This window comes from Perognathus longimembris, chromosome 6 (genome assembly GCF_023159225.1).
Source record: "Perognathus longimembris pacificus isolate PPM17 chromosome 6, ASM2315922v1, whole genome shotgun sequence".
NCBI lineage: Eukaryota > Metazoa > Chordata > Mammalia > Rodentia > Heteromyidae > Perognathus > Perognathus longimembris.
Window position 1 is genome coordinate 71,764,219 of NC_063166.1, and position 18,662 is coordinate 71,782,880.

Sequence of the window (18,662 nt, forward strand, 5' to 3'; positions counted from 1 at the left end):
GATGGCTCTCCTTGCATCATGGCGAGGGGTGTGGGGGTGGGGTGGGCGGGAGAGCCATGCCGCCTGGGGCCCCGTGGGTAAGGAGACCACTAGCCCTCCAACCTGTGAAGCACGCGCCCCCCCTTTCTGTGGTGTGAGGTTTTGACCCGAGTGGCTATTTGGCTCCCTGGAAACGTGACTCCCTGACTTCAGCCTCTCCCGCGGCGCTCCCTTCACATCGGTGATGGCAGAATGGGAGCTGCATCTTACTGTTTTTATTTACTTACTTCCTGTAGCGGTACTGGAGGTGGAGCTCTACCCCTCGAGTCGCACCTCCAGGCCCCTTTTTGCGTCGGTCCTTTTCGGGGTGGTGTCTTGCTTTATGCCCAGGCTAGCCTCGCCTGCGATCCTCCTCCTTTCGTTTCTCCCACGTTCGTTGGGAAGCATGCCACGGCTCCCAGCCACTGTGCTTCTCCCATCGCTGGGATGACAGGCATACACTACCTCACCCAGCAACTGGTTGAGATGGAGTCTCTACAACTTTTTTTTCTTTTTAACTTAGGCTGGCACGGGACTGAGAGCTGTCTCTTAAATATTAGGGATCCTCCTAGCTGCATGTATGGGCTTGGGGCACTGAGTTCTACATGTGAAGTGGTTCCATACCTCAGAAGATTTGGGGAACCCTACTTAAGGCAAAAAAAAAGGGGTGTGGATGGTGTTGGTTAAGGCGTGCTGTTTATCAGATGTGGTCAGCATGCATGTTCCTGGGACTGTCCCACACCAAGGAATGAGGAAGGGGTACAATGGATAGGCCTAGGCAGCCACACCTCAACACTCTCCCACTTTCTCTTCCCCAGACCAGTCTGTGGCTCGCCCCAGCGTGAGAAACGGGGATTTAGGCTGAGATCTTGAATCCTGGGGCAGAGAGGCAAGTTGCATCTTCAACATACCTGTTTTGTTTTGTCCTATCTGGGGGACTGTCTGTTTGGGTTAAAGGTAAATCTTCATTGCTTCCGTTTCAAATGGTCGGGGTTAAAGCCTGGGCATACACCATTGTAAGCTGCCCCGTATGGCGGTGCACTCGGGAGGCTGGGGTGGAGGATCTGGAGCTTGAGGCCAGCCTTCGCTCCATTAGTGACTCTGAAGCAGGAAGCCTGAGAGCCACTGCACACGATTTTCCATACACTTAATGTCAAGCGAAAACCTGGGATGGGGGAAGAGCGAAAAGGGAAAAGCAGTCCACCCACTCTTATCACCCTGTCCCCTGCTTGCCCCAAATATCGGGGCTCCCTCCATACCACTTATGGGGTTCCCATTGTATGCAAACGGCTTTGGGGAGTGGATGAAAGAGGGTGAAGAAAGGTCACTTCCCTCAAAAGCAGGGGGACGTGTGGGAACACACGCACGTGCACACGCACACGCACACGTATTATACAATCGGAGTTTGGCAGAACAGGAAAAGGGCACTGCAGAAGAGGAAATGCCTGCCCTGCCAGCTCCTCCTCCCAGGGCCCAAGCCAGGACTGGCTGCCGTGTCTTCACCCTGCCTGGCTGGCTCTGGGCAGCCTCGCCTGGCCTGTGGTCACCAGCGGCATACAGACCCGAGCCTTGAGCAAGGCTTCCTGGGTGCCAGCCCGGGCCTGAGCACCTGCCGAGGACAGAATGGGTGCAGCCAGCTCCCCGCCCGCTCCAAAACACTGGCTCGAATGACTTCCATGGAGCTTAGCAGGAGCTCACTTCACAATCTCTGGAACTCACTTGATAGCATGACAACCTTATAATGCAACCAGACCTGACCTCTGTGTAATGCCTGTGTACCCAGGGGGTGGCAGGGGGCGGGGGGGGGGGTTGGCTGAGTGAAACCTGATTAGTTGACTGGAAGTTAAGGAGGTTGTTAATTCTATTTGTCTAAACAGCAATGTTTCGGATTTAACCTGCTGGAGACAATTGATTTATTTCTACACCCTCAGTTTTCACACTCCCTTGTTGTCTTTGGACTCTATGTGAAGAAGACCTTACCATAGAAGGTACCAGACCTCAAAATAGAGCCCAGGACTTCCCCCACCAGGGATGGAGAGAGACATCCCCAGAAGTGTTGCTTTCAAAGACTTGAAGACCACTTGAACTTTCCTTTTTTTGTTTGTTTGTTTTGTAAAAACTTTAGTGGAGCTGGGCACCAGTGGCTCACACCTGTAATCCTAGCTACTTGGGAGGCTGAGATCTGAGAATCACAGTTCAAAGCCAGCCCAGGCAGGAAAGTCCATGAGCCTCTTATCTCCAATTAACCATCAGAAAACAGGAAGTGGCCCTGTGGCTCAAAGTGGTAGAGTGCTAACCTTGAGCAAAAGAGCTCAGGGACAGTGCAGAGGCCTTGAGTTCAAGCCACACAACTGACAAACAAAAAATTTCAGTGAAAACTTAGCTATTCTGGAGGTTGAAAGCAGAAGGACAACAGTTCGAGGCCAGCTGTGTGGAAAAATTCATGAGACCCTATCTCAAAATTAACAAGCAAAAACCTGGCTGGAGTGTGGGCCCAAGTCGTAGAGCATCTGCCTAGCAAGTGGAAGGCCCTGAGTTCAAACCCCAGCACCACACACACTTACAAACACAACAAACATGGTAGCAAATGGTAGCAAAATGGTAGCAAAGCTGGGTGTGGTGGTTTGTTCCTGTACTTGGGAGGCTGAGGTAGGAGGACCAGACATCAGAGGCTAGCCTGGGCTACGTCATGAAACGGTCTCAAAGAAAACAACCAGCCAAACCAAAACGAGCAAATCACTTATGGAGATGTAATCTATGCGCCACACAGCCATGCAATTCAGGTTTGTTTTATCATTGCATTCCTGGTGGCACTGCCCTCGCTGGCATCAACAGAACATTCCAGCACCCCCTTCCTTCTTCAGAGGCCATCACCCCACTGGCCCCCAGGGACACCCTCCCTCCCAAGTCCTAGACAATCATGGCTGGCTTGCCGTCTTTGTGGCTTTGCCTGCTCTGAACATTTCAGACAGAATCCTGCAACACGTGATCATGAAACCTGCTACATTCATAGTTCTGCTCAGCCATTCGCGATGGTGGGTGTTAGCACTTGGGGCTTGAACTTAAGATCTTGTGGTCTTGCTTGGCTTCCTGGTTCCAGGCTGGCATTCTACCACTTAAGCCACACCTCCAGCCTGGCTTTCTGCTGGTTAATTGGAAGGATTATGAACACGAGCCACCTGTGCCTGCCTCGGCTTTTACCTTTCTTGTAAGTACACACCTACGAGCAGAAGAGGTTCGAAACAGGGCTATATGACAGAAGCCCCCTCCTCCCTAATGTGTTTAGCATGGAGTCCTGTGGTTGGGGGAAGATCTTATTTCCAAAAATGGTCACACTGTGAGGTACTGGGGAGTTAGGACAACATACAGATTTGGAGGGGACAAAGGTCAACCCATGACACACCTTTTAGATTTCTTGGTAGAATCCTTTGGAGCATTTCAGTTTATTTTGTTTTTAATCAGGGCCTCGCTCTTGAGCCCAACTCACTATCGCCCTGCTCACCTAGATTACAGGTATGAACTACCATACTGGGCTCAAAGTTTTCATTTTAATGGCATCCTGTTTATCATTTCCCCCCTTTGTTGCTTATGCATTAGGTTTCAGATCTACGAAGCCATGGTTTCATCCAAGGCCCAGCAGATTTATGCTAAAATAAACCACAGAGTCTTATAGTCTTATCCTTGACACAAGATGACTTTTGCCAATGGCTTGAGGGAGGATCCAGCTTCAGTCTTGGGCACGTGGCTCTCCAGCTGTCTGAGCACCATTTGTTGAAAACACTATTCTTTCTTCATGATGTTGCCTTGGCAACTTTCAATCAATTGGCTCCAAAGGCAAGACTTCATGTCTGCATTCACAGTGTTATTCTGTTGATCCGGACATCCACCCTGTCTTTATCACACTGTCTTGATCAGTACAGCTCCGTCGTAAGTTCGATGTTAGGAAGTGTGAGTCCTCCAGCTCATTCCGAACCCTGCGTACTTTCAGCTTGTGTTATCAAATTCCTCTTGGAAAAGGCGTGAATGAACAGGCATCTTGGGGGCTGGGGACACCCTTGCCCTTAAGGACTTCACTTCAGGAACATAGGCTCCAAGTTCTACCCCTTGGAGAGACGGATGGCCACCTTCTCAGCCCATAGCTCCCCAGTCTAAATTCAAGGGAACAGGCTGCAGGCAACAAGAGTCCCCTTGGGTTATTTTAAACATCACATTAAATCTCCTCCACCTGTTCCCTCTTTAATTGCTCCAAATGGAACAGTGTCATTCACAACTGGATTATTAATGAACTGAGAAGGAGGGGGCAAATGAAGGGTGGAACTCAGAGAACTTGGGGAGAGCTTGAGGGCCTGGAACAAGCCCCACCACCGTGATTTCTTGCTCCTCCAGGAGAAGTTATTGAGTTTCCCAGAACAATCAGGAAGTCAGGAAGTCACCAGGTGGTACTATCAGTCCCAATGGAATATTGCTTGTGAGTAAACGACCTAGAGTTTTCCAATTCAGGGTGCTGTGAACGGAATTAGCTGGGTACCTTTGCAGCTGGTTGGCTCTGGGTGGCTAGGGCTCTCATCTGGGGCCAGGCAAAGCTCAGGAAACAAAGCCCTTTGTGGAGAAGAGAACCCCATTGTTCTATGGGCAGCGGTCAGCGAATGTGGATTCCAGAGGATATTTTGGGGGATGGAGGGTTTTTTTTGCTTTCTTTGTTTTGTTTAACTTTCTCTTTCCTTCCTGGGGAGAGGGAGGAGGAGTTGCTACTCCAAGGCCACTTCAAGGTAGTTAAAAACACTGTCGTGGGAAGAAAAGTAAGCACACACGCTCCAGGCCTCCGTTCCAGACGTGGCTCGGATTAAATATGCTCTGCATTTTGCTGTTCCCCAGAAACCTCACGCCAGCAGACAGGTCCAGATCCTCGATCTAGCGGGTCTCCTCCCGGGGTGCACACACGCGCGTCAGCGGGCCACTTCCTTCCTCCTTCGCCTCACCTCCTTTCCAGAATGGGGAAATGGCGATCCGTGTCACAGGTCACCACCCCCCTGCTCACACTTGTCGTTCTCCTCCGATGGGACACCTGCCTCCCTCCCCCCCGCCCAACCTGTGCCCAGGTCAACGCCTGGTCTGGCTCCTGGACGCCTGTGGGGGGAGGGGGAGGTCCTCAGACTCGCGGAGATACCCCGCTGCTGGTCCGGTTAGCCTCGGGGGCTCCACGATGCCTATCTGTGAAATGGGAGCACGAGGAGTCCATCCCGTGCGGGAGGGAGGATCGTCTCAAGGAGAATGATGCCCAAGTTTGGCACGACACCTGAACCCCTTTCAATTTCCTGCTGCTGGAACGCGAGGCCCCAGCCCCGGAGCGCCGAGACCCTTCCCCGCCCCTCGTGTGGAGGCTGGGGCGGAGCGCGCCCACCCGGTGCCCACCTCTTCCCGCGAGCGCAGGCCCCGCCCCGGGGAGGAGCCGGGAGGCGGCGCGGAGGCTCGCGGCCGAGCAGAGCCGGCTCTGTCGCCGCACCGGCAGCCACGGCTCGGGGACCTGCAGACCGAGCAGGGGCCGGGAGCCGCCCGGGGCAGGGCTCGGGAGAGCGGGTGAGTAGCCCGGCGCCGCCGCCTCCTGCCTTGCGCGCTGCGGCCTGACCGCGCACGGGGGTGAGGATTTGGGCCGGGAAGGTGGGCTCCACCTGGGGTGACCTGGCTGGGGGAGAGGGGCGCTTGCACGACGGCGGGTGCCTTGAGATGCTGGGGTGGGGGTGGCGCTGGGAAGCGGGTGCGGCGAGCGCGGGACCGGGGAGTTGGTCTGGAGTGGGGGCGTCGTCGCGCGTCTCGCGGGGGGCTTGGGCAGGTCGATGGCTGGGGCTGTGGTGGTCGGATCTCGGGGCGGGGAAAGGGGTTCTCCATCGCTGTCTGCCAGCGGCCGGAGCCTCCGAGCACCGGACACCTCCGGCGCCCGGTCTCCCAGTCGGGATGGGGGCGCCGCCCCCTCGCGTGGCAGCGCGTGGTCCCGGCGGGCAGCCGCAGGACCGGCTCCTGCTCGGAGGGGCAGGCACCCCTGGGCGCAGATCTGCCCCTCACCCGCGGGACTGCCCTGGCTGCACCGCCTGCCCCGGGGATTCCCGGCGCGGTGGCTCCCCGATCGCGGCACCGACCGCTCCCGGGGTCCCCGCGCCTGGAGCGCTCGGGTCCGCCCGACTCCCGCGCGCTGGCTCCCGCAGGGAGGAGCGCCCCCGGGCGCCGAAGACGGGGGAAGCCGAGCCGTGCTCTCCAGGAGGTCGCCCAGAGAGGAAGGGTCTTCCCCAAGGTCACCCGGAGCGCCCAGATCGCCCCGGGTGGGGGACGCGTGGAGCGCGAGGCGCGGGCTACCCGCTTCCCGTCTCGCTGCGGCCTCCCTTCCTCCGTCTTCCCTTCGGCACCTCGGCCTCAGGCTTCTCGGGAGGCGCTGATGATGCGGCGCCCAGCCCGCGGGGCGGATAACCGAGTCGGGGCGAGCTGTGGGATCTGGCCCAGCGGGGAGCCCAGCGGGGCGCAGCCCCACGCGCCAGGCCCGGGGCCCGGGGTTCGGTGGCACCTCGGGGGCGGAAGGAGAGGAGGCGGCGGCGCGGCGCTGCTCGCAACCGAAAGCCGAGCTGCTTGCGCGCCCATGTGATTAGATCCCACATAATGGGCCCCTGTTTTCGCTGTCACAGCTCCCCGCGGCCCGGAGCGCCAGGTGCGGGCCTCTGAATCGCTCTCTGTGGAGGACCCGGGCACTGGCGGTACCAGGCGCCCTTCCTCTCGGGGCTGTCTCTGCATAGGGCCTGCGTTAGCCGCCTCTGGCCGCCGGGCTGTCCCCCGGGGTGTCCTGCCATTTCCTGCGGCTGGGGGAGCACGGGAGACGGACCCTCCCTCCGGGAAGCCGCCTTCCAGGCTGGGAGCGAAGCTTCTTCGCTCCGCCAGCGCCTCGCTTGCTGTCTGCCGTTGGGCACTGGCTGCGCTTGGCCTCCCCGGCCTCAGTTATCTCTTCTAAGTGGGGTGAACCGTCAGGCTACCGGGGTGATGCGAGGCCTCCGGGCCGAGCGCTTGTGCAGTGGAGTGCGCCGGGCGCCGGCCACCTTCGGGGCTGGTGGGAGCCGGGTGGGGCGTGTCTCTTAGGTGCAGAAGTGGCGCCCTGGTGGGTGGCTCTGCAGGGGCCGGGGGAGTTTCCAAGGCTTCCTCCCTCGGCTCTGTCACCGAAGAGCCAGCTTGCAGGAGGCGGTGGGGGCCGGTGACTCCTTCCAGCGAGCTGCCTGCCAGCCCGCCCTTCCCCCCCCCCCCCCTTCCAGATCATCCATCTCTTTCTCTCCCACCTGTCATCCAAACCCCATTTTGGCCGCCTCAGTCCCTAAGATGCTGCTGGCAAGGTGTCAACCTGATCACTCCGGACGCACAATGTTCTTACCGGTCAAATGGGGTCTACCCAACAGGGATCCTTCCCCCGGCCCCCACCCTCCTTGCTGGCTCCAGCTATTCCCAGCCTCTGGAATGTGTTCATTGAGGAAGACCACTTGATCCCCCCTCCCCCTCTTCTGCAGTGACACCTGTAAGCTCACATGCCAGGCCCAGGGCTTCTGTTCTCTGGACCTTCTCTTCCCTTGCCCTAGCAGGCCAGGCTAGTGCCTGATACCCTCAGACTTTGTTCTCTCTGCTGAGGGAGCTGGAGTGTGAGGTTAAATTCTAATCCAGCTAAGTCTTTTGGGGAAGCTGTGCTGCTGGGAGGAGAGGCTGGGGCAGGGTGGTGGTTTTTCCTAGGGCAGGACCTTTCTGCGCCATGCCTCTGGCCTCTTTGTTCATTGCAAAGCCGCACACACCTGCATTCAGGGACAGTGCTTGAACTCACCACCATCCCTCCCTGATAACGGTGTCCTCTTCTCCCAACTTAGCCAACCTTGCTCCTCCCTCCCCCACCCAGCAGGACACTTGTAGAAGAATTTGTTAGACATCTTCCCAGCCCAGACCAGGGTATAACCTTAAGACTTAGCACATCTCAGCGGAAAGCAGCCGACAGGAACAGCAAGGAAGCCACGCTGGTCTAGTTGAAATGATAGCTCTAAGCCTGCAAGCCCATTGAGGCCCTGGGTAAAAAGCTCTTACTCAGCCTTAGTTTTCTTCCCTGTGAAATGGACATCCTAGCAATGCCTCCTTTATGGTTTGTAAGGATTGTGGGATCACAGCACACAGGAAGTGCTGGAGCAGTGGAGGGAGGACCCGGAGCAGGTAGGGAGGCAGGAAGTGACTGTTCTGGCCGCTGCCCCCACTTCCTGCTTTGCATTGGTTCAGTGGCATTGGTAGCCAGTGTGCTTTGGTCTCTTGCTACAGGGCAGGGGAAACTTTATCTCCTGTCTTTCTCTGGTGAATGAGAGTCTAGCTTGAGCCTGTCCCCAGGAAGTCTGTGAGCAGCATCTTAGCCTTTTGAAACTAGCTGCCATTTCCCAGGACTCATTGATTCAGCCAGCAGATCTTTAGTCCATTCCAGACCCTGTGCTAAGCAAGGGGTTTTAAGATGTCCCAGGCAGTTCTAAGGTCTCTTTTTCGAGCTAAAGCAGCGTGGGGACAGGAAGGGATCCCTGGGGAATCAAAGCTTCCATGGGAAAAGGGATGGAGTTAGGACCAGGAGGTACAGGTGGGCTCAAGCTGCCCCAGGTGTGAACCTTCCCCTGTCACAGGGCAGTGATGGACAGGTTCCTTTCCTCTCCTGTAGACCAGTGCAGATGTGAGGGGAAGAGAGCCCCGCTCAGGGCCTTCGAGTGCTTACTCTCAGATGTTAGTTGCTTTTCCGATTGGTCTATTATTACCAATAACAGGTGGGGAAAATTGGCTGCAGGAACACATTTGAGCCCGCAGTGACAGTTTTCCAGGTGGTGGGTAACCGAGTGGGCAGGCAGCCTGTACAAGGAGAACCATGCGTGTCAGGGCACGCGGGCTGGGAAGAATTGGGTGTCTGGAACTGCAGGCGGAGCGGAGTCAGCACCCAGAGTGAAGGAGGCTGGGGTAGGAGAAAGGCTGGGGAGGGAGGCAGAGGTCACCCTGCCAGCTGAGCTGAATGGTTAAATGCTTGCTGACCCGAAGCAAAAACTTGTAGCTTGTTAGGTGGCAGCTTGATCAGGAGGGCTGGCTGATCACAGCACCTGAGAGAAAGTTCAGGCTTCCTTTTTTGTTGTGTGTGGGGGGAGGGCTGGCCTCTGGCCATCTATCAGTGCATTTCCTGTTCCTGCAGCCCACCCAGGAAGCACAGAGACCCCCTTCTTCCTGATAGGCCCCTCCAACTTCGGCTTCTGGCTTACTCTTCCTGGCATTCTGTTTCTCACCAGGAAGGCAGCACCTAGTGAAGTGTCCTTACCTAACTTGTGCTGATCATGTTTTACGGGGTGACTTTCTGGTTGCTAGTCACAGTCCATGGCCTTCTCTCGCATTGCGTGAGAGTCCTTGCACCAGTCTAGAGGAGTGGATCCACTTACCCCCATTTCACAGAGGGAAAGAAGGTGAGGCACTTTGTAAAGTACCTCCTATGTGACTCACGTCAGAGAAGTTTCCAAAGATACTATGTGCTAGCCAGGTGTGGTGAGGCACACCTGTGATTCTAGCATCCAGGAGACTGAGGCAGAAGGATGGAGAGTTGGGGCCCAGCCTGGGCTACGCAACAGCATGCTTGGGCTGTCCTGCACCGCTCTTCTTCATGTTCTTTGGGAATACCCAAAGCAGACAGCAGGATGGTCTGTTTCTCTCACTCTTCACTCTTGGGTGCGAAGCCTTGGAGATGGGTCATAGTGAAGTGTTGCTCTGGGTATCTGCTCTGATTTGTGGGAAATTCCTGAGTGGGGTGCTGATGGGGGGGGGATGTTCTTGGATATCTCAGCATGCAGAATTGCATTCCTCAGCTCACTGGTGTCCCACCAGCATGCCTTGATGTAGGCAGTCTGTAGCCTGATTGATGTGGCAGGTGGTGACCAAGCCCCCAGGTGGCTGGCCCCAGGGAGGAATGAATCTTTTGGGATGGCTGCTCTGAATATCATGTGACCACAGACCTTGCCTGTAACAAAACACATCCAAATGAAGGCTCACAGTACCCTTTGTATGGGGGCAAAGTTTAGTTCCAGGGTTCAAATCCTGACTTTGTTTTTCACTAGCTTTTGGGCCTTGGGTGATGTTATTACATCCTTGACCCTCATTTCTATATCTGGAAATACAGACCATATGGATAATCTGTCTATCTATCTATCTATCTATTGAACTATCTATCTATCATCTATTTACCTTTCTATCTTTGTCTACACATATGTGTATATATGTATATAATATATATATACTGCATATAAACACACATAGTATGTACATGACATATACAATGCAGAGCTGTAAAATGATTGGCTTCTAAATTACAGACGATAGTGACCTAATGTCCACTAAATTTTCTTACACGGTCCTTATCATAAGTATGGCTATTTGGTTCTATTCCTTAAAAATCACTTTTCTTTTGGCCTTCTGTCTCATGTGCCAGAGCCATAGTTCTCAACTGGGGACAATATACCCCACTAGGGATACTGACCAACATCCAAAGATGTCTTTGGTTGACCCAGCCCAGTTGGCAGAGGGGGAGGGGAGCTACTAATATCTTGTAGGTAGAGAGCCAAGGGAGCTGATAAATATTCTATGGTACATAGCATACCCCCTCACAACAGCAACACTTTGTATCCACCTTCCAAATGACAGTAGTGCCAAGGTTGAGAAAGACTACATTGGACGGCAGGTCCCGGAAGCTCAGTGACTGTATCTGAATCCTCAGCTCTGTGGTCCCCCGTTGCCCAGTGCTATGTTCAATACACGGGAGGAAATCAATATACATTAAAGGAATGAATGAGGACTTGGAAGGCCTCGTGTGCCCTGGGCTCCCAGGATTTGGCTCATGGAACATTTTGAATGGGCAGGAGAGATTGAGAGGAACCTGAATGATGAACAGCCTGTTGTGAATTGAGGCCAAGGACTTTGAGAGCGAGTGCTCGGATCTCCTTCCCCAGCAGGTGCGTGGGGCCTGCTTATTATCCTCATGGTTGCTGCATGGCGGCTGGGCTGCATTCTGCCCACACAGACACGGGATCCGCCTTGACCTGAAGGGGTAGGCTGGGGCATGGGACGTAGGTGCTGAGAAGAACCGCCCCTGTGGACAGGGCCCTTGGGATTTGCCAAGCTTGGGTGCAGCTGCTGTCAGCTTCCTGTTTTTTTCCCCTTTCTGGTAGAATGGAGGAAACTCACTGAATGGCTGTTTTTCCACTGACATTTACAGCAATGTGATAGGCCTTGGATTAATGAGGTCAAGCTACAGTGTGAAATCTGCCTGATAACTTGAAGCTTGGCCAACAGGAAGACATGACTTGTTTTCTTTGGGCTTGTTTGATGTTTCTGGATGGCTTTTGGGCAGGGAAGTTGGTGTGGGGGGGTGGTGGTGGAGACGGTTGAAAAGAAAGCAGTGGTTGATGCCTTGGAACGATAGGGGGTTGGTGTTGCCTCTTAACTTACTGGGAATGCTTCTTTTAATGAAGACTTGGAATTAAATAGCTCATGAAAGCAAAGGTCCACTCTGAGCCTTGGGCCACTCCTCGGCAACCTGAGCAACGGGTAGGGCCGCCACTCTTTGTGGTCTCCACGGGAATTTGAAGGTTGGCCTTGCGGGTGATCCGATGGGTAGATGTGCACATTCACGAGAGCTTATTCTCGCAGAGGCAGAGGCCCAGGTGGGTGGCTCAGGCCTATTAGAATTCCTATTAGAATGCAGAACTGGGCTCAGCAGAGCCGGACCCAGAGATTCTGAATTTCTGGTGAGCTTCCAGAGTGTCATCCCAGGGGTCTGAGAGCTGTGGTGCACAGAAGAGGTGTCTGAGTGAGAACCCTGACTCCACAGGTGAGGGTACCATGGGTGAGGGTGACCCACTCAGGCATAGAAGCCATCTGCTCTGCCTGGCTGTGGGTAGGGTTGCACGTGTTAGTTGTGCTCCTTCACGGTGTGCCCAGGCCTCGGACCAGGAGCAAAAGAGAGCTTCCAGAACTTTCCAAAACACACTGTTTGGGGGTCGTCTGTTCACTTGGGGCTTGTTAAGAGCACAGATCCCTAAGTCCTAGCCTAGTCCACATGCATCAGAACAGGCCAAGGTGGGGCCCTGGGAATTTGTATGAGTAGTGGAGGGGAGAAGGGAGGAGGACCTGGCCCCCTGTGCAGGTTCAGTGCTCAGCAGGATGGAGGTTGGGTTGCAGGGTTCTGTATGGGGTTGGGGGCGGGGGGGAGCAGTGACTGAAACTCAGGCTCCTCTTTGCTTGTGCCACTTCAAGGAAGGGGCCCCTGGTGATGACGACCCACACTTGGTATTTCACGTGAGAACTGCTCAACTCCTTTAGTCTGCCTATCCACTCTTAAGAGGTGCCGGGTAGGGGCTGGGGATATAGCCTAGTGGCAAGAGTGCCTGCCTCGGATACACGAGGCCCTAGGTTCGATTCCCCAGCACCACATATACAGAAAACGGCCAGAAGCGGCGCTGTGGCTCAAGTGGCAGAGTGCTAGCTTTGAGCGGGAAGAAGCCAGGGACAGTGCTCAGGCCCTGAGTCCAAGGCCCAGGACTGGCCAAAAAAAAAAAAAAAAAAAAAGAGGTGCCGGGTAACTACCTGACTTGATTGCTCGGGATGGTGAGGCACAGAGAGGTTCAAGGCCATCTCCAAGGTCATACAGTCAGTAAGTGGCAGTGAGGATTGGAAGCAAGTCCCTCTGGCTTTAAAGTCCTTGCACTTAATTATTACAGCTCTTTTGTGTAAATAATAAAAAAAAGTCCTCTATATGCATGGGGCTGTCCCTACTCCACAGAGATGCGTTTCCTAGCCCTTCCTTTAGGAGCAGGAGGCTAGCAGTGACCTCCTCTGGCTTGGGGGTCACTGGCTCTCTCCCTCAGCCTCTCATCCCCTTTAATTGCTGCCTCCACCTCTTCCTGCAACCTTGTGTGAGTCGCTTGGCTTCCATTGCAGAGCCTCAGTGTCCCCTGTACAGAATGCGGTAAGGAGACGCATGTGATTAAGCTTCTCGTCTTTGCCTGGCAGCAGGGATGTTGGTGCTGCATGCAACGACCGTTCTTGCATTGGTGTCTTTAAAGTCCCCCGGGAGTGGCTCTCGAGCCAGGGAGGTGAGCAGACCACTGTGCCATGGTGTTCCCGGAGCTGGACCATTTGTGTTCTTCACGAGGTGACCCATGGCCTTTCTTTACCCAGGCATCCTGAGTCTTTGCTTCTTGGTACTTGGTAAGGCCTCAGTGTCCATGCCAGCCCTGTGAGTTCTCAGAATGTCTTGATCCAGTGTCTCAGTCCCAACCTGGCTTTGACTTCTTGTCACCCAGTCATAAGTACAAGAGGTGCATTCTGAATCCTGCTTTCTCTAGGACTTTTAGTCCTCCTTGGGGACTGCCTGCATCTCATGGTTCCTTTTAGAACCATTGCCACTCTCCACCTCCTGGGGGCTGCACAGAGAGGAAGTAATATCCCTTTGTAAACATGGCTGCTTTCCTTACTTACAAGGACACAGGGAAGATTTAAGCTATCATTTATCTTTTCCTTTGCTGTATAACATCAAGCTTTTGTTTCTCTATTGCTATGTTTTATGCTTTTTAATTATGAAAAGAAGACAAATGCATCATAAAAATCCTAACTGTACAGCAATGTGGAAAATGGAACAGTAAATTCTCCTAACTCTTTCCTCTAGCTTTTCAACTCTGTTTGCCCAGAACTTCCTGGTTTTTCATGTGTCTTTCCAGAAATTTCAAATTTGTGGCATATACAGATTGCTCATACAAGCTTGCTTCCATTTATTTATCTTTTTTTTTTTTTTTTTTTGGCCAGTCCTGGGCCTTGGACTCCGGGCCTGAGCACTGTCCCTGGCTTCCTTTTGCTCAAGGCGCTAGCCACTCTACCACTTGAGCCACAGCGCCACTTCTGGCCGTTTTCTGTATATGTGGTGCTGGAGAATCGAACCCAGGGCCTCATGTATACGAGGCAAGCTCTTTTGCCACTAGGCCATATCCCCAGCCCCCCCTTTTTTTTTTTACTTTTAAACATAGCTGTACTACACTCTTTGGAGATTTCCTTTTTCAACTAGTGTATCCGAGCATATGTCAACACATATACCTTTAAGTAGGTCTTTAAAGCTACGTGGTATTCGAGTGAGAAAAATTCATGATAAAATTCATTTTGTTGTCTCTTGCCACGAAAATTCATTCTGTTGTCTCTTGCCACGGCTAAAATGGTGTTTCCAATTCTTTCCTACAGCAAATGTTCAATGCAACATCTTTGTATAATGTATATCTTTGTACTCTGGTATGATTCTAGCCATAAGGAAAATTCCTTGCAATTTGAATTGGGTTAGATACTGCCAAATTGTCCTCCCAGGAGGCCAAACCAATTTCTATTTGTTCAGGTGTGAATGGCTGTTTGCCAGCCTTCTTCAACACTGACTGTGGAATAAGTTTAATTTTTGCCAGGCTGATAGGAACAGGTTGAGCATCCTCATCTGACATGTACAGGATCAGAAACTCTTCAGAATTTGGAATTCTTGCAGACAGACTCACAAGGAGCTATCATGGGGAATGAGACCCATGTCCAAACATAAAATCCACGTTATGCTTCACAAATACCTACTCTGAAAGCCACACTGTAAAGGTTTTCAGTATGCCTGGGTTTTGACTGTGCTCTCTCACATGAGGTCTGGGATAGAAATTCCCACTTAGGGTTTTATGTCAATGCTCACAAAGTTTCGTATCATTTAGGCTGGGTACTGGTGGCCCATGTCTATAACCTTAGCTCCTTGGGACGCTGAGGTCTGAGAGGATCACAGTTCAAAGCCAGCTCAGGCAGGAAAGTCAGTGAGACGCTTATCTCCAACTAACCATGAAAAATCCAGACCAGAAGCATGGCTCAGGTGGTAGAGCACCAGCTATGAGCAAGAATGCTGAGCAAGAGTGCGAGACCCTCGGGTTCAAATCTTGGCTCTGTAGTGGGGAGAGCAGAAAAGGGAAAAAATAAGGGAGGGCTGAGTGGGTCTTTCTAGTTTTCCTGTGGTGCTGAAAATCAAGGCTTTGTGCATGTTAAGCAGGCATGCCACCATTGAGTGACACCTTCCTTCTCAGCCTGAGGAATGTTGAATGCGTGTCTCTGGTGGCTTGCATGTTTACGAGTGGAGTTAGGAAGAGCCTATACAGAAACAGAGCCCAAGTTTGAAGGCAGCTCTGGTGTAGGAGCAGAAGGCTGGCTTTAGAAACTCCACTCACATCTTGGGCCTCATAGGGCTTGGGTGTGGGTGGCAGAAAACATCTGTTTACCCCAGAGTTCACAAAGGGGGGCTGCATTTGTAGAGGGGATACACAGATGAGGGGGTTCAGTGGCCAGTGACAATTGAAGGTCAGCCTGTATGTTGTAAAGGTGTCTCTAAAAGACATTTAGAATGAGATCTGTCTCAACATCCCAGGTTCCCACTTAGGGGAAACCAAGCCTTAGGCTGGACCGACCTGTCCCAGACATCTCTTCATTCACTTGGGATATCTTAAGGGCAACACACAGCATGGAGCCATGGAGAATATCGTCTGAATCAGGGCTGTGGAATGAACCCAGACATTATTTGATAGCCAGTCCCCTGAGCAGGGCTCACAGAGCCAGCTGCTGAGCAGGCAGAGGGGAAGTCTGGACGAGGCTGGCACTTCTTCCGGAGGCAAGGAGGGGCCTGGCTCTGCTCCCTGGAGCTTTCCTCAGCAGGTCTCTGCCTTGTCTGCATTGATGCTGTAGCTCTTGCTCCAAGCCACAGGACCTTTCCTTCCTCCCTTCCTCCCCCTCCACCTCTTCTCCTTCTCATAGATTAAATTGTCATATATTTAATCATACACTGTAAAGGGTTTCATCTTGGCATTTTCATACATGCATAGAATATACTTGATCATATTCACCCCTATTTCTTTTTTTATTATTAATTTCTCCTCCTCCTCCTTTGTATTTGGAGGTACTAGACTTTCTTATCCACCCTTCCCTTTAATTTCTTTCCTTTTTAATTTATTTTTATTATTACAAAGGTGATGTACAGAGGGGTGACAGTTACATAAGTCAGGTAATGACTACATTTCTTTTTGGACAATGTCACCCCTTCCCTTGCTCTCTCCCAGTCTTACCATCATTGTGAGTACCTCTGCTGCATTTGTTTACCCTTGTCCCTCAACCCCCAAGTTTCTTCACAGCCCCCCCACACTTAAAAAATTATTTTTGAGATAGGATCTCCCTATGTGGCCCAAGCCGGTCTGCACTCCTGACCCTTCTGCCACAGCCTCCGGAGTGCTGGGATTACAGGCTGGTACCATCACAGCCGGCAAAGGACCACTTCCCCTGCTGTGGTCTGACAGATCTGAGGGAATGATCTCAGTGAATTTGGTTTCTTGGCTCCCATTTATGAATACCTACTGTGTGCTAGAGGGAGAAGGCTCCGTGGCACTCGTCTTCTAAGTGAATCCAGTCAGATGGAGGAGGCCTGTCCAACAATTCTTCCATACAGTGTTGAATGTCACGTCAGAGACTTGGTGAAAGAACTAGAGATGGGAAAGAAATATGCTTGGCCCCGGGCGGAGGAAGAGCAGTGAGGCCATGCTGTGTAGGAGGCGCAAGGCTGGCCCGGCATGCCGCCTGGTCAGCACTCAGGGCAACATTATCGGTATAACCCTTGGGGTGGCTGCCAGGAACGGGGGAGAGAAAACCTGCAGGTGGGGGTGAATCCGTGCGTGCGCATTGTGTGGACTTTGTAGCAAGTGGGTGTGGGTTCAAATCCTACACTTGCCTGCCAATCTCTTGTTAAGATGAGGCTCCCTGCTGAGTTGAGTGCTCACAAGGGGCTCCTACTTGTAATCATCGCCACTTGCTACTCAGGCGGCTGAGACCTGAGGATCAAGGTCTGAAGCCTGCTCAGGCAGGTTAACCCAGGAGAGTCTGATCTCCAAATTAGCCAACAAAAAGGCCAGGAATGGGGCTGGGAAGATGGCCTAGTGGTAGAGTGCTTGCTTTGCATACGTGATGCCTTGGGTTCGATTCCTAGCACCATACATATGTATATATCCAGAAGTGGAGCTGTGGCTCAAGATGTAGAGTGCTAGCCTTGAGCAAAAAGAAGCCAGGGGAAATGCTGAGTTCAAGCCCCAGGACTGGCAAAAAAAAAAAAGCCAGAAATGGAGATGTAACTCAAGTCAAGTGGTAGAGCAGTAGCCTGCAGTGAAAATGTGAGCCGAGTTCAAGCTCCAATAAACACACACATGCACACACACATGCACACACACACACACACACACACACACACACTGATATTGTTTTTCAGACCCATTGTGGAGACTACGGTCAACTTCTGATAGTATTTGGCACACACACAGTCTCGGCAAATAGTGACTGCTGCTGCCCAGGTGAGAATCTGTCAGGCCAGCTCCATGTGGTGGAAACCCCGCTTTTTATGGCTTGCAGGTGGGAGGAAGGTGAGGAGGGTGAGAGGGAAAATGAAAATGTCAGGGCCACAGACACAGTACCAGCTGACAGGTGCTTGTGACTCTACTCAGTATGATGGAGCCATTGCACAAGTCCCCTTAAGAGATGCAGCTGCAGACTTGATGCAGGGAGTGGAAACGGGAAGCAGTGGCTCCTCTGGTCTACTCAAAGGCCCTGCTAAGTCCTGCAGTCCAGTAGACCGGCCAGGCTACTAGGCACCCAGGTTGAGAACCAGGGCTTCACAACCTGATCCCTGGTTCCACTGCTCCCTGTCTGAGCAGCTGGGTGCTGTTCCTGAACCCCACAAAGCTCCAGGCCAATCCTCTGTGGAGAGGGAGTTAATAGTACCTTGCTCAGAGGCGGGCGTGAGGACTGCAAAAGCACTTAGCTCAGCTCTGAGGAATACAGTCAGTGTCCGACAAAAGTTGATAATTATAATGGGGGAAATACATCATTTCACGGTGGACGTGTTAACATCCTGGGGCGCCACAGGAAAGACTTGGCTTTAGACTTTCTGGGGAAGGAGTGGCCCCCTTGGCTCTAAGACAGAGTAAGGAGGTCCTGGGCTAAGTTCTGACACAGCGCTTCTCCGGGGCATGTTACACCCACTGGGGCAGCCTTTAAAAATGTCAGTTCCTGGCTGCCCCCCAGACTAGTGAACCGAGTCTGTTGACCAGTGACCCTCAAACATCAGCATGGCCTTTTTTTTTTTTTTTTAGCATGACATGATTTATGATGGAAACACCAAGTACAGAAAAGGCTATAAATCCTAAATGAATAATTTTTTTAAACATACTACATGTACCCATAAAACCCACTTCCTGTTCATGACAAAGAATGTTGCCAGTGCCTCAAGCACCGCCCCCCAGTCTCTTCCCAGTGATACCCCCACTTTGAAACTACCCTCCTGATTGGTGATAGCACGGGTGAGTCTTGTCTGCTGTTGAATTTTACCCAAATGGAATCATTGACTGGATATTTTTGTGCTTGAAAACTTCCAGCTAGCATGGTAAGAATTGTCCATTGTTGAGGGGGATTGTACATTGTTCATTCTGGTTGCTGTACAGTGTTCCATTGTTGGGCTGAAGCATTCCTCCCCCCCCTCCACCCCAAGC

At 52.7% G+C, this 18,662-nt stretch overlaps 1 protein-coding gene across 1 annotated transcript in view; it reads left to right on the plus strand.

Moving 5' to 3' along the window:
- The first annotated feature begins 5,463 nt into the window (after positions 1–5,463).
- Ppp1r16b (protein phosphatase 1 regulatory subunit 16B) overlaps positions 5,464–18,662 on the plus strand; it is an 88,371-nt gene continuing 75,172 nt past the window's right edge. The window contains exon 1 of the mRNA XM_048349187.1: positions 5,464–5,595. The gene's annotated coding sequence lies outside the window, so the exon portion shown is untranslated. The remainder of the gene's footprint in view (positions 5,596–18,662) is intronic.